The 15,686-nt window shown below is 45.0% G+C and overlaps 1 pseudogene; it reads right to left on the reverse strand.

The window, feature by feature from the left end:
- Positions 1-4,694: 4,694 nt before the first annotated feature.
- LOC115332881 lies at positions 4,695-9,794 on the reverse strand (annotated as a pseudogene).
- Between the last annotated feature and the right edge of the window lie 5,892 nt (positions 9,795-15,686).

Consider the following 15,686-nt stretch of genomic DNA (forward strand, 5'->3'; position numbering starts at 1 on the left):
TGTTTTATTATGAACTGAGTTGCCCTTTTTTGTATAGATTCAAGACTGTCAATCAGATACTTTTGATGCGGCATTCAAATAACAGATGCATATTCTTAAGCTTAATCAGTATTACGACAGGAGACATCTTTGTGGTGAACTCCCAGGGAAACATCTAAGGGGTCAAAGTTGGCGTGTTTCCTTTGGAGTTTGAGGTATCTTTAACTTCAAACGAAGCTCTATAAATATCCTTGTAGGTGCTGGGAAACTTATATATTAGTAAAGTGCCCCACGCACACTGTGGACTTGCAACGTCATAGCTTCGGATATGAAAGCACATGATAGGCCTACCATACCAACGTTACTAAAACACTCAGTTGGGAAACTGCCAGAGACCAATCTGTCCTCTTGAACCGTGCTAATGACGAACACAACGCCACCATTCCACCCGCAGCGGCCACTCGAGGAACTGCACGTTACTTCTATTTTGGCTTTAATCGGCCATTGTGCAGCCGAAACGGATACAGCGGAAGAGGTTACAGGGGTGCCACCCCCGTCTCCCTAGCGGACGCGCCGCGAATTACTACCGGAGTTAAAATGCACCTAGGTCGGGACGCGCTACCTGAAAGCACCGGTGAGGCATGGTTTTATAAAAACAATATTAATTGTGCCGCAAAACCCTGCAACCTAAAAATTTTAAAATCATCACGCGCCCACTTTTTGGTACTAAACTCCAATAAATTTCATACAAAAAGAGTCTTTTCCGTTTGTTTTTAGGCAAAAACATGCTTTGTAAAAGCTCAAGGTGACCACAGTACAGACGAATGATAAAGAGTGGCGCTGTTGTCGTATTTAGCTCGGTCTGGGTGGACGCCAGCGGCCCAAATTTCGACGGCGAGTTTCCCAACTGAGTGTTCTAGTAACGTTGCTACATACATATATACACCTCAGTGTTGTGCGATTTCCTCTAAGAATATCAGGGATGTTTTTTGCAGCTGCACGGCAGCCAAGAATGAAATTTGCATGAGTAGAGATGCCTCAAACTTTTGTAGAGCCCAAGGTTCGACTGGTTCGGCGAACTTTCTGACTTTTTATCAAATTCGGCGAAGTTCAGTTTTAAAGCAGTGGTACCCGAATTCTGCGCAAACATTTTGAACTTTGCGAAAGAAACAAAAAAATAAATAAAGTGGCGTATTCTATATTTTATAAATTATTGTCATTCGTTACACGATTCTTTGAAAGGAAATATATATGCACTATCAGATAAATTTAACAAAGGAGCGTGTGGCTCGGTACATGCTGCGCCACTTAGAGGTAACTAGGGACTGATAAAACAGTGTAGGGGAGCAAAGAGGGTGTGCATATTGGAGTAGGCAAGCACCTTCACAGCCCTCTTTCCACAACACAGTTTTACCAGTTTCTAGTTGCTTCCAGGTAGGGCAGCATGTATCGTAGGCCACGCCGCTTCGCCGTTCGCATTTACAATATATCTCCATGGCGTTGCTAAACTTTTATTGATTTATTAATATGAAGCAATGAAACATTATGCCCAGAAATATTGCACTTCTCTCCAAAAATCGGAATCAATTCGCTCTAAATTTTGCGCAAGTGCAAAAAAAAAAAAAAAAAAAAAAGGAAGAAAAAGAACTTTTGGCGAAATTAGCGTTACAACTTTGAGGAAGTCAAACTTGGTGGAACTCGAACATTGGCAGGTTCGCGGCATCCCTAGTCATAAGATTCAGAGAGATGTTTTCCTTTTATTGACCCACCCAGTGAGTTGCGAGTGTGACGTCTTTTCTGAGAACATGGCAATGCAAATGGTATTAAGGGAGAAGCCATGCTCGCGATAAATCATATTTAAGCTTCTAACCTTCAGCCGAGTTTAAGAGGTTGCTTGTTTATTGTTTTGGCGCCTTTCATACCTTCATAAATATTCGATTCATTTATTCTTACTTAAAATATAAGACACGTCGGCGATCACAAAAAAAAAACAGACTGGGTTAAAATGAGACAGAGCAAACAAAGTTTTAGACAGAGCTCCGAGAAAGTCTCAAGAAAATACACTCAAACAATATTATTGGTTTTTGACTCAAAATCCTGATGACTCACGAATCATAAAAACCACCACGTTTTATTCTTGACCTTAATATATATATTTTGATACTTGTAGCGTTGAATTTTTTCTTTTGATCATTTATTTTGCATGTGTTGAATAATGCATGTGTTCGGTCACAGCCCATCAGGTAATGCATGCGACTTATACTACGACTGCCATCGGAAACTTCCTGGGGCGAAGGGACTTTTTTCAAGCGGCGCCTGAATATTTGAAGCAATTTTCGTGAAGAAACGTCGGGTTTAACGAAGACAAATCATACCCTAGAGGGTTTGAACCTAGTATTCCCTAGCTGTGTCGTACCTAGCTAAAACCTGACCGCAGAAGAAAAAAAATAATATTTCTAACGGACACTATACAGTGTGCTCGATCACCTGAAACGTTCCTAATACACGTACCAAATAGAAAATGTGAAAATTCAGAGAAGGTCAGCAACAACAAATTTGGACGGGACCAAGAAATAACGCTTTTTGTCCACTGAATTCGGTGAAACCAGTATAAAACAATGCACACCAGTTATGCGAGGCGAGGTCACATAGCGCGAGGATTGATATACTTTAGTAATCCTCACGCATTTTACCACCAAATGTGTTTTATCATCCGAATTCCATGAGATAACCGTCAGGAAGTACCGTCCCGTAGAATCGTCAAAAAGATCCGCCAAGTCGATTTCCCTGACAAATTTAGTGTGGCAATTGACGTCACGTGACCAAGTCATGTTATCACAAGTAACGTGACTTCAATTTCTGCGAGGTGGAAGTTTCCGACCACGAACTTTTGCGTTCCCCGGTTTTTGTCAGCGCAATCACACTTAGGTATATTTTATGTTTTTCTGCGGTTAGGGGCTTGGGATCAGTGGTATTAAAACTTAATTTTTGAGTCCCAAATTGCTGCCGCTCTTCTGTGTACATTCTGCAGAGTTATATAGTATCGTACTACTCAACTTTCATACTATAGTACGGCAATATTTGACAATTTTGACAACTTTATTTCAGCGAAACTGAGGAGTACGCGGGGGTCGTTAATGAAGCTTGACGGTGTCACGACTGCCGGGGAAAGAGAGAAAACAAACTAGCAGTCAGCTTGAAAAATCAATATGAAGATATGTTTACAGAGAACAATATAAATTTTGAAAGAAATTGGCAAAAAAGATAACAATAAATTCATAGTTATCAGAGCACCAAAATTATATTCAAAAAACGTTTCATCATCTGAGATTCGCTTGTAGTTCCTCCGACGTATAGTTGAAGGGGCACCTCTGGGTTAGCGCCTCGGTGCCTCGGAGCGATGCAGGGCTGTGTCGTACGTGGCGACCGGGCTCGTCGGGAACCAGACGTGACGTATCATGACGTGAACGGGCAGGGATTCAAGTAGCCGCCGTAGGCGTCCGTCGCGGCTCGTTGCTCAGCTCCGAATCCCTTCTCGTTCTCCCGTGCCCGCGTTTCTCCCGCATCTCCCTCCTTTATTTTTTTTTTTACGTTATGATTGTCATCACCTTGTGAGAGATGGGCTCTGCATTCCCCTTTAGACATACCCGCAGCCAGAAAACCAACAACTCGAGGACGACCGACTGAGGCCCGCTGTGTTACCACTCTAGAGAAGCCGACCATGTTTTCCGGCGATGCCCCCAGCGGCAGCTTTGGCATCGTGGGTTTACACCGAACGCCCACCGCCCTAGGAGCGAAGAACGACCGAGGGACACCGAAGACTACTTACATCGCTCGCCATCACCAGCACCCATTTCTCCTTAGGGATCCCGTTCGCAGTCACTACGACCTAGAGGGCATTTTACGCCCCAAGGACATCCCACGTTCGTCTCACTTCGGACATTTAGAAGTCCACCGGATGTCCATTTACCTCCGAACGACATTCACCGGATCATCCGATGCAAGAACTCTGAACGTGGCACGGCTCATCCGTGGGACGTCCAAACACGGATGTACGGAGATTTTCGGGAACACGCACCGAATGACCCTCCTGTCCAGAAATATTGCATTTTCTTGAGAAAAGTATTAATGCATGCCATATGTCCAATATTACTACAATTATTGTTTGTTCTTTTTGCGCTCATGCTTGGTGTAGTACTATTGTCGAGTTATTCATCTGCACTATATACGGAAAATTAAAATAAACGTGGTTCGATGATATCATGCACTAGTTTATTTCTGCATTAAATGTATTCTACTGCTTTGCTTCAGCTGGGTTTGCATGCACACCTATCGGTGAAGCGTAGCACCGGAGTGAACGCAATGTGGAAACAAACTAGTCCGTGATATCATCGGAGCATGTTTATGTGAATTTCGCATATATAGTGCAGACAGATAACCCGCCAAAAATACCATATTAAGAATGAGCTCAAAAAACCAGACTAAAATATACCAAAAGTAGGTTAAGTATTTGCTCTAGTAAGCTAAATTGTGACAGTATGTCTGCAAGTAAACTAAGACAAGTGGAATTTCTCTTGAACTTTTATTGCATATAAAATAAATGTACCTGCTTTGCTTATAGGCCTTCATTAGCACAAATAAATAAATATTGACTTTGGCAGAGCTAGTAGACTTAGCTAAAAAAAGTAAAACCAATAACTATAAAAAGCACATGTTCAACGCTGACTGGCCTTTCCATATTCTCGTTCTGGGGCATGCCTGAGCCATGACTTTGTTGCACCTTCGATATCATTCTTTGTTTATTGTGTAAGCCTCTTGTTTACTGCAGCTGGAAGAAAAACAGTATAAAAGCAAATATAATTACAGCCTCGCTAAAACAACTGTGCCGCCTTCAAGGGCAGCATAAGATAGGAGACAGGACAATATATTCCTTCATCTGTTGTTTAAAAGAATAACGAAATTCTAGGGCCAATTTTATTGTTTAAATGTCGTCTAGGCAATGACACCTGCTCGGAAAGACGAATGTTCTCTTGAAACGGAAAAGAAAACAAATCCTAAAACAAACTAAACGATTACGAAAGTGCACATGGTTGATGTTTCCAAAACATTGTTGTACGCCATGACTACGAACACTAAATTATGACATCGCTTATGACGAATGAGTAGCGACCCTCTGTGGAAGTATGGGTGTACCCGTGGAAGTCGACAACATCTGAGCGTGAAGTTTTGGTGGAGAAAGCCAACGTAGAGCTGGCCACGATGAACCCGTTAGGTTGATTGCCCCGGTTGACCCAACGGCCGATTGGTAGTCTGCTTCGGTGTGGTATTTACTTTGTTGGAAGGTACAGGAGTGAAAAGCTTCTGTGGCTTTTAACACCCAGATGCCGCTCTATTGTGTGGCAGAGGACTGTAATAACAGCGTGCCACATCGCGAGCTGCCAACGCGTTAATTTCCGAGCAACGTATGTGTCTCGCACATCTGTCGTTTTCCATGTGGGGTCCGACAACAAGTGATCGCTTGCGCTCTGATCACATTCGTGATGAAGATTACAAAAAGATCCCCAGGGCGATGAACTGTTTCGGTCTGACTGAGCGGCCGCAGCAGTGTGGGCGGGCAGTCCATCATTGTTGTCAGTGCTATGGCACGTGGCCCTCGGATATTTCAAAGGGCCGAGTTGTAATACGCTGGCGCCACCGAGTGGTGAAGCTAATAATTACGCCAGCCTTCCCATAGCCCTGCTCGTGCTGTATGGAATGATGTCACGATTTCGTCGAAGACCCCAAGACGCGTTGCGCTCTCCATGGCTGCTCTTCAGGCGCTTGCTAGAGAGGGCCGTTTAGAATGAAAAATATCGCCATCCACTCAAAATACAAATGTGCGATTTTCATTTCCGGGTATTAATAATCACATTTAGCCTACTTTTTAACTTGATAGTGATGTTTCAATTTTTGTTTCAACATCCCTTTAAGCTGGGAAATAATAGTACAGTAATGAAATGAACATGTTCAGAAGAAAACATAATGTACATTTCTTTTTCAGGGGTGCATTTTTAATTGTTGTCTCAAATTTAGCAGATTAAAATGTATGCCCAAAATTGCTACCTTATCCACTCTAGCACTCATTATGTTTTCTTTGAGCATATTTCTATCACTCCCAGGGTGAGAGGAGTAAGAGAATGTTTTACCTGCAAACAACAACCTTAAACGATTGTGACACACATTTTAGTAATGAACTTCAAAGAATTAAAAAAAAAGTGAAACTAGCCAAAAATGAGTTTACAAATACGAAGCTTGCAGAATTTCTTTTTTTCCTTCTTTCCCTCCCAAGAGCATTCGGCAGCTAGTTTATCAGTCAGCAGTTAGGCCAGCATCCGCATGGTTTCAGTGTTGGGGGTTCGTCCACCAAGTTGAATTAGTTCCTTGACCTGGAAATTTCAAAGACGCAAACAAATTGGGTATAGCACGTCGGCAGAGCACAGCCTACGTGAGTTCCTTTGTGACTATGAGGGCAATTCTCCACAGGGTTTATTTTAAAAATACAAGACAGAAATAAGCTCTATTTAACGTTACCTTCTCAACCTTTTCATCGTGCAAGCTGCAACCAGGAGCTTTGGAGTCTGATTTGTGCGAACTTTAAGACACTTTCTTTCAGTTAGTTCCTGCCAATTTAATGAAGCTCAGAGTCTTCACAAAACTAATCTTTCTTGAAATAATTTGGTTGCACCTCCACACTTGGGAAGGAACATGCTGAAGAACCGCTAGCTAAGTTTTGTATTTTACACGCACAGGTGGCTTGCACAATACCTAATGTCCCACAGCTATCAGCCCGAGTCTACGTTATGTAAATGTGGACGCACCAGAGGAGCTTCGTCAGATACGCTCAGATCTGCCTCGAAGTTGGAGAGACGATCGGCTGTGCTGAATGGTTGCGGTACAACCGGACCGGGTACAACAGTAGGCTCGCTGGAGGCGGTGACAGCATCAGGCCTGCTGGCAACGTGCTGAAAACTCAGTCTTATAACACTGTGTAGCCTTAACTCTTGGCCCTGAAAGTCTGAAGAATAAATCAAAATTACTTATTAGCAAGGTTGTGAAGTACCTAGGTACACGTAACTGTACATCCGGGAACTACCGTCAAGTACTAATCGGGCACTCACTCAAAATTTGGAGATAACTGAAAGAAAGTGGGGGATGGGCACTTGTTAGATCACAAATTTTATGTATATTTGTACTGCGTACATTCTTTCAGGTGTTACGATATTTAGGAATGGTCGCTTAGTGTGGAATGGGCAGATGCTTGGTATTCTACGGTAACTACTTTTTGTGCACCTGAAGCACAAAGGTAGACGCTTGTTTTTCTTTGGTAACTAACTGTATCTCAGGTACACTTTCTAGTAACTTGTAAGTATGACATGTTACTTTTTTGGAGGTACTTTTCTGGAATCTTCAATAAAATTAGGAAGTGTTCCAACCTGCAAAATTGAGGTCAGTGTGGAGGAGTCATACCAAGACACAGGCTCAGGCATTTCCCAACATGAGCATTTCACCCCGAGCAACGTGGACAGTGACAGCCAAAAAGCTGCTGGTGTAACATCTGGGTAAAGCGTTCTTGTTAGGAGTATTATGGAATGAGGAGAGCGGTTTGTCTATGCTGGTCGCGCAAGTTTCACTAAAAAAAAAAAAAAAACTTTATTTACCCATTGGCTGCTGCTCTCACGACGAGAAAGGACGTTAGGGGACGTCACAGTAAGGTTTGAGCAATGAAGTTCAGCGCATTCTAGGCGAATTGTAAAGTTGGCCGTAACGTCAGATTGTCGCTACAATCAAGTTGTTTCTGTCAAGAAAAGTTTTGCACCTTCGAGTTCAAGAAGTTCATCGGTAAAAATGACGAAATTCAGATGTGCTTTTCCCCTCTCTCAGCGACCCGACCGTGTTTTTTTTTTTTTTATTTATTTCTTGGAATACTACGCCGGCTTCGCTCTCCGAGGATAGGTGGATTTTGCCAGAAACTACCGGCGGAGCAAAAAGCAAAAAGTGACGAGCTAGCTGTGCGCACAATAGCACGTGTTGTGCGCCCTTCATAACCTCTATCAATAACCTCATTGAAAGAGGTTATAAACAGTCAAAATGTCTGCATGTACAGCGTTTGTACCTCCATGTACTGTCACGATCAATAGGAGTGCGAACACTGCTCCGCGTGACCCGCGGTACTATCAGTGCCCCCTGTCGACTGCTCTTCGAAGTACATGTGCACCTTGGTTTCGAGACATTTCGTCTGTAGCGATAGCCGCACCACTCTGCACTTTCGGGTCGTCTGCTGCGAAAAACGGTCGGCGAAACCGCGAAAATGTTCACCAATGACGAGCATTTTTCGCTAGCAATGTGTGCCAGCATAATAACTTGTATAAACATCTTCAGGTTCATCCTTTTGTTTAGGAAGTTTTAGTAGACTATTCCCCTGACTCTGATAACAATACCCGATACTTCGCCGACGACTTTAAGCACACATCATATTGTTATCAGAGGTTTCAAAACAATCAACTAAGCTTGGTAAAAGCTTGGTCTGCTGGTCAAGTTGGTAGTTGACATTCGTATTAAAAGTATAGCAAAAAAAACGGGACAAAAATACGAAGAAGCGCATGTCGTGTGTGTTGCTTCGCCCGTTTTGTCCCGTCTTTTTTCCACTATATTTAAAATCAGCTAAGACTGCCTATTATTTACTCGCGTGCGTTTTGCGATAGCAAAGCACCACAACTCGAACAGGCAAGAAGTTAGCGCGGTGCGAGCGTGGGTGATACCTTTCATCACAAAAAACAGCGCGAAAGAAACGACGATGACGTTAAGAAACAGACGGGACGTCCTCGTCGTTTTTCTACGCTGTTTTCCATGATGAATTCCCACCAACTCGTTCAAATATCCATTCTTCTAAATGATGCCCTTCGCTCCTTAGCACTGTAAAAGCAACATGACACAGCATAAAGTTCAGTGTCTCTTCGGGTCATCGTGCTATAACCAGACCACTACTTTGCAGCTCGAACGCATTTGTCAGGAGAATAATCTACTAAAACTTCCTAATCAAAAGGATGATCCTAAAAATATTTTAACAAATATTTTTGCAGGCGCACATTGCTAGCGAAAAATGCTCTTCGTCATTGGTAAACAGTTTCGAAGTTTCGCCGACCGTTTTTCGCTAGCAGACGACCCGGAAGTGCAGAGTGGTGCGGTGATCGCGAGAGACGATAAGTCTCAAAACCAAGGTGCACGTGTACTTCAAAGAGAAGTCGACAGGGGGCACGGATAGTACCGCGTAACACACGGAGCGCGGGTGTTCGCACTCATATTGATCGTGGTAGTACAAACGACAAACAAAGGGGACATATAGAGCACATAAAAATTATGTTATGGTCCGCTTCCTCCTTTCAACACATGATTTTTTCAAATGTTTTAAGACATGCTGACAGCACACATAAAAAAAAAAAAAACTTGCACATTTAGCATGACAAGCCTACTACTTGAGCCAGGAAACAAAGTGCTGGATAAAACAACAAGATATCATAACTACCACGCTCTGGCAAGGCAGTGGGCCCAGGGCATGGGGTTTGTCCTGGAATATTACAATAGGTGTGGTCAAGACAAAGCTTTGGCTTACACAAGAAACAGCTTTTCAACAGCACCTACATATATATGCAAGCATTCCGACCGACCAGAAAAAGGCTAACAGTGTTACCAGAGTACTCTTGCACCCCTTCTTGAGGTGTTCCATGTGGCGACAGGTTAGCCAAGGCTTTTCCTGTGTTATTAGAGCTTACATGCATGAATAAGTTCCGCTGCCTTACCTGGGACTCTGACAGTTATCTCCCAACCTTGTGAGCAACTTGCTTGATCTTGGAGACGCTGCGCACCAAAATAAAAAAAAAAAAAAAAGATGCCTTAACTTTTTGTTTAGTTTGTTCTTTTGTATATTATTAGTATTAATAGGTGCCACAACTTTGGAATGACGTCACGTCATACCAAAGTTGTGGAGCCTCATGTAGCATGGAAGGGGAAGCTGCAGGTAAATCAACCTAGCATACGCTATGCACCGCAGTTTCGAGGATGCAAAACTCATCTGCTGAAAGCGCGCTGTCAGCATGCGCTCAGGAGAAACACGCACAGCTATGGCGACCAGTAAACCCTCAGTATTGCGACACGCGATGACCACACCACCAGAACAGCCAACCGGCGCCAAGCGTGCACAAAAGGATAACAATTAGCGCGCGACCCGAGCGGTAAAAGGCCTCTGAAAACGATCTACTAAAACCATGGCTTGCATAGGACGTCATTCTGCAGTGGCTGTAGTTACTCCTGCCTATTGTCAGCTTTCATGTAGAATTTCGATAATGTTAAATTACCACAATAAAAGCTACGCTAGTGGCTGGTATTCCACAGCTTGGCTGACAATCGCGTCAGTGAGCGCATCTATAACCATGACATCGCCACCAAGCTATTAGAGTTTTAGTAGATCGTGTTTTCCGGCCACGCTGCGTGGCGGGAGCTCGCGCTGCCACTTCGAAGCATGCTATAAAGCTTGCGCCCGGAGAGGTAGCGGGCTTCTGAAAATGATCTAAAACTCGCTATTAAGAAAAAACACTTACCGTTGCGCGTGTCAATTAAGGCTTCAGAGAACCGCTATAAAACAGAAAATATGACCACAACAGGCTGGTTGTGAGTTGAACCTGGTTGGACAAAGCTAAACATACAAAGAAAGCAAGCGGCGCGCACGCAAAGCAGACTGGGCGAACGAGCAAACCACAGGACCACGAAGCGAACTGGCGGGAAAGCCGGAGAGCCACAACAATTGGATTGGCTTGGCTTTATTAAATCCGCCTAATTGTTTTGATTGTCCGTATTATTAGGTAAGACAGCATATTATAAATTTAGTTTTGTGCCATTATAGCGTAACTTTCACAAATTAAAAAAGAGGGATTTTTTTTTTTTTCGCAAGTGTCTTTAAGAGTGATTAGTGCCCTACATAGAGGACGCCGCCAAGGTGCTAATTTTAAAGTCCCTCAATATTTTTTCGAGGGACGTTAGCTGATTTGCTGATTTTAGCGGAACTGCGCGGTGGCTTCGGTGGCTTTCTGTACTCGATCAAAGAAATCTTTCGTGCTTTTGTTACGACTCTGTCGTGCACGGTTAACAAATCAGTAGAAGTTCCGCCTCCAGCGCTAGCTTTCTTCCCTTGACAAGCATGGTACACGCGTACTAGCCGATTCAAAGCACGACCAAGCGCCGCGAAAGGCAAACTGGCAAAATGCTACGCTCGAGACTTTGTGTTGTATCGTCCCTCATCTTTCCCCGGTCTCGGGGTTTTCTCTAAGATGTTACGCTTGTACGGACGTTATAAGCGTAGCTTACGCGTCCAGTGCTCCGATTCCAGCAAGCTGGTTGGCTGAACGAGATCGATGGCACGGGAAGGACTGCCGACCTCCTGCGGATATGGTGGTTGGGACATCCGATCCAGGACATTTTTCTTACATCCGATGGATGTCCGTATTCGGCTTCGGACGTGTGGATTTTGATCGGACATCCGTCGGATATTAGTGGCCCTCTGGGGACGTCCGGCTTGCCCACTTCGTAGGTCCCGCCTAAAGAGCCTGTCTCCCCTGTGTCGACAAGAAAACTAGGCGCGGTAACCCTTGGAGGTGGAGCTGCCGTAGACGACGGTCGGAAAGATCTTCCGAAAATGTCGGAGGGCTCCCACTTCAGCGACGACAGGCATCGGAGCAACAATTCTGCAACAGTGCCCGTCACCCTGAAGTTGTCATCGACGGCCACGACGCGCCGGCACTCGTGAACACCGGAGCAGATTACACCGTTTTGAATGGGACGCTCTCTCGCCACCTTCGGAAAATCAGAGTGCCCTGGGACGGCTCGAAAATACGCACCGCCAGAGGACATCTCATCACGATTGTTGGGAGGTTCACTGCTCGCGTCGAAATCACGGGGAAACCTTTTCAGTCAAGTTCGCCATCCTTCAGGACTGTGCCAGAGACGTCATCCCTGGCATGGACTTCCTGTGTGAACACGGTGTCGTGACCGACCTTAGATCGACCAGATTGTCGCTACAGAAGCCCGTGTTACCTCCGAAAATACCGAGAACGACGCCAGCCGCCGTCCGAGTCATTGCGGACCACGTGAACCCGCCGCCGCGGTCGAATGTTTTCGTGCCCCTCGTGACCGATGCAGTTATTCTCCGCAGGCAACTGCGAAGAATGACTTCTCCGCAGACAACTGCGTCTCGGAAGAAAAATAGGCATCGCAAGGGGCGTAACTTATCTGCAGGATGGACGCACTGAGGTCATCGTGACGAACACAAGACAGGAGGCGCAGCACCTCACGAAAGTTGCCGCTGTAGGCCACGTCGAGTTTCAGGGTGCTGCCTGCGTTTACCGAGCCAGAAAAGGTGACATTGACGAGAAATGTTTCCTGAAAAATGAGGCGAAACTGCGCACGCGGGGAGCGAGTCCGGGGTTAGGGTCAAAATTCCCACGGAGCCGTGTCCATAGTTTTCACCGTCCACTCGGTCGTGGACGCGAACGCGGCTGCAATCAAAAGAAAAGTGCAGTGCATTCTGAATGTCGCCCTGACGTCAGCGTCACGTGCGTTGTCCTTTCAGTCACGAAGAGTTGCAAACATCAACTTCAGTGTGCCAAAATGTTTCTGCGAATTGTGACTGGAAGAAATAAATTAAGCTTATTGCCTCCCTTAAGGTAATATTCATGGCTAGTGGCTGGTCACAAGAGCTGTCAATCCCCCCCCCCCCCAAAGCACCCAATATCATTGAAAGAATTTAGACCAATGACGTGCCCTTATATCGCCGTATTCTTACCAATTAATAACAGAACTCTCTACATATACGACTCTTACCAACTGAAGATCGCCGGCGACATCACCCTTCGCCGATTTCAGAACAGCACAATGGGAGGTGGCGGGTGTATATGTCACTGCGCCAGTATCAACACCCCCCCCCCCCCCCGTCCACGATGCCTGGCGGCGACAGTCCGCGCATAGCCTATTACCAAATATCCCACCTTGTGCCACCCGTGCATGCCGCCTCGCGGCACCCCACCGGCTTCCCAAATACGTCTTATGCCCGCAGTCCACCACTGCGCTTTGGTTGCGCGGTGTTACGTCAAGCGTCCGGCGTGCAAGTACGCGCTTTCAACGCCTTTGGAAGCTCCTGCCGCCTGACTTGAATACCTGTGGGCGCACAGAGGCTGCTGTTCCCATTCTTAGGTCTGCCACGCCGTTCTTGAAGCGCAGTCGTCTTAGCATCTCACCACGCCGTAAGCGCACGGTGTCGTCGCCCCTGTATGCACAACATGCATGACTAACAACGAAACGGCTCTCACCCTTTCCGTGCATCGCGCTCACGTCCTTCACGCACACGCTAATTGACCTGATCTGCCTGTGCCAGGAAGAAGTGAGGTTTCGAGAATATTTTCCAGCGGAAAAGTGCTGAGAGGTTGCAATGCATTCACCATGCTTTATTATATGTAACCGCTGCGCGGAATGCTAACATTTCTTCTAGAACCAGCTTGGTGGCAGCAGCGACTTCGGCCCTTCTTTACTTTTTGGAAGCAATTTTTAGCTATCTTGCGTCTTGTATAATTCAGTTTCGGATAATGGGTGACGTGAACATTAATATGACGATGAGTAACGTGACTTTTAATAAACTGACTCGCAACTAATGTAGGTAGGGCGAGGGAAAAGAAGGCCGGGGAGGAGGAAGCAGGCAGAACTCAGGAGACTGGAGGAGGTTTCCCGCTCTCCTATCCAGCGTTCCGTCAGCTTCCTCGTCCCCGGTATTCCTTTCCCTCGCCCTACCTACATAAGTTGCAACGGACTATAGTGACCACCTTTACACCTCATGTTTAACGTCCATTCTCAATAAAATAAGAAAAATAAGAAACAGTAAATACTGTTATCGAAAAATAAGTGAGCAATCACTTGCTAACTTTTGTGCGAGGAATGACAGCGCTGATTGGAGCAATGCTTTTGAAGAAACGAATACTTACATCGCATTAAACCGGTTTTCAAAGATCTTTAAAAATATATGACTTAACTTTACCCCACGTTCAATCTAGAATATTAAAGACTAAAGTTAGAAAGTCAGGGATAAGTGAATGTCTTTATAAAATAATAAAGGAACAAAATGAAATGTACAATGACGTTCTCAAAACCCAAGACCACAAACTTTTGGCGCAATTTAGGAGGGTAAAATAATACAAACGGCAGATGTAAAAACATAAGTACGCAGGATTAATATCAGGATGTGTTCAACGCCATAAAAAAAAAAAAACGAAACGGGGAAACTGCTAGTAGAAGTGTACACGACCAGTCAAATAATCAATCAATATGAATTAAAACATGTGTTTACGATGAGAACACATGTTTCTATCTATGTGTTTTCTATATTCGACGTATTCCGATATCTGGTTTATTATATCAATGTTTTTTTTATATCCAACCCATCTATTCGGATATCTAACTGACTAACTGGTCGAGCGTTGCTAGAAGTGGCGTAACAGCAGCCTCTTCTGGAATCAGCCAATCCAGCGCACGCGCCGTTGCTAACAAGTTTACCTCTGCACTTTCCAAATACGCCAGCCTATCCGATCCTAAACTCTTCCGATATAAGATTAGCAAAAATCGATAACTGATAATCGAAGAATAAATTAAGCGTCAACCGATGATCGATCATCGGACGATAGTCGATCATCGGTCAGTGGATGGACCCACTGCTAATAGCCACCGTCCGTGACGTCATGTCACATGACATCTTATCTTATCTATCTTCTCTTATCCGAGAATTTTAACATTTCTCAGAAAGGACCTTCCGCTCTTGTCCTTCGCCGTCGTCGAGCCAGCGACGTTTCGTTCAGTTCGACGCGGTACCCATCCGCCACGAATGTTTTTTTTTTTTCCTTTATTGTCTCCGCCACGGTTGCCACTGTCTCGGTCGTGCTCAGATGTCGTGTGCAATCGTGGAAATTGCGGGGCTCGCCGCTCTATGACGCTATGTAAAGTTCAGGTTATAGATGGTGATACTTCTATAAGGCGGCGCTTGAAATGTTCTCGTGAAAAAGTGTTAGGAAATGCTGCTGGATGGCGCTATGGGTTGTTTGGAATATTTGGTGATATTCCCAGAAGATGTCGCATGAGATGTACTTGTGTGAAACTGTGGGGATAAGCCGCAGGATGTCGCCATGTCCAGTTTGTAATGGTTGGTGATATTGTCCCGAATCACAGGAGCACAAGCGTCGAAAATTTCGTTTCAAACTGAATGCTTAATGAGCAGACTTGTGCCAACCAAAATAAAGAACGATCGCCGAGGCAGCAAAAAAATCGGGCGGCGACTTGGCGGCGTAACAGTAAGCGATAGCGAAAATGAACTCGACAAGGTCCCGCGCAGCTCCTTATCTAGTGTACGTTGGCCTCTCAAAACTTCGCACCAGAAGGCTCGAGCTTCGAGCCTTCGGGGTGAGAATGGACAGACACTTCCGAGAACAAGAAAGTACGATGAAATTATAAGGGTTACGTCCCGAGTAAGAATGAACACAAGTCTTCTAGACGTCCGTGACCGGGCTTGGCATCCTCGGCCCTATGCGTGGCAATATTCCCAGAAAGTTGCGCCTGAGATGTCTTCGTGGGAAATTGTGGGG

The sequence above is a fragment of the Ixodes scapularis genome, unplaced genomic scaffold (assembly GCF_016920785.2).
Source record: "Ixodes scapularis isolate PalLabHiFi unplaced genomic scaffold, ASM1692078v2 PGA_scaffold12__126_contigs__length_90152505, whole genome shotgun sequence".
Taxonomy (NCBI): Eukaryota; Metazoa; Arthropoda; class Arachnida; order Ixodida; family Ixodidae; genus Ixodes; species Ixodes scapularis.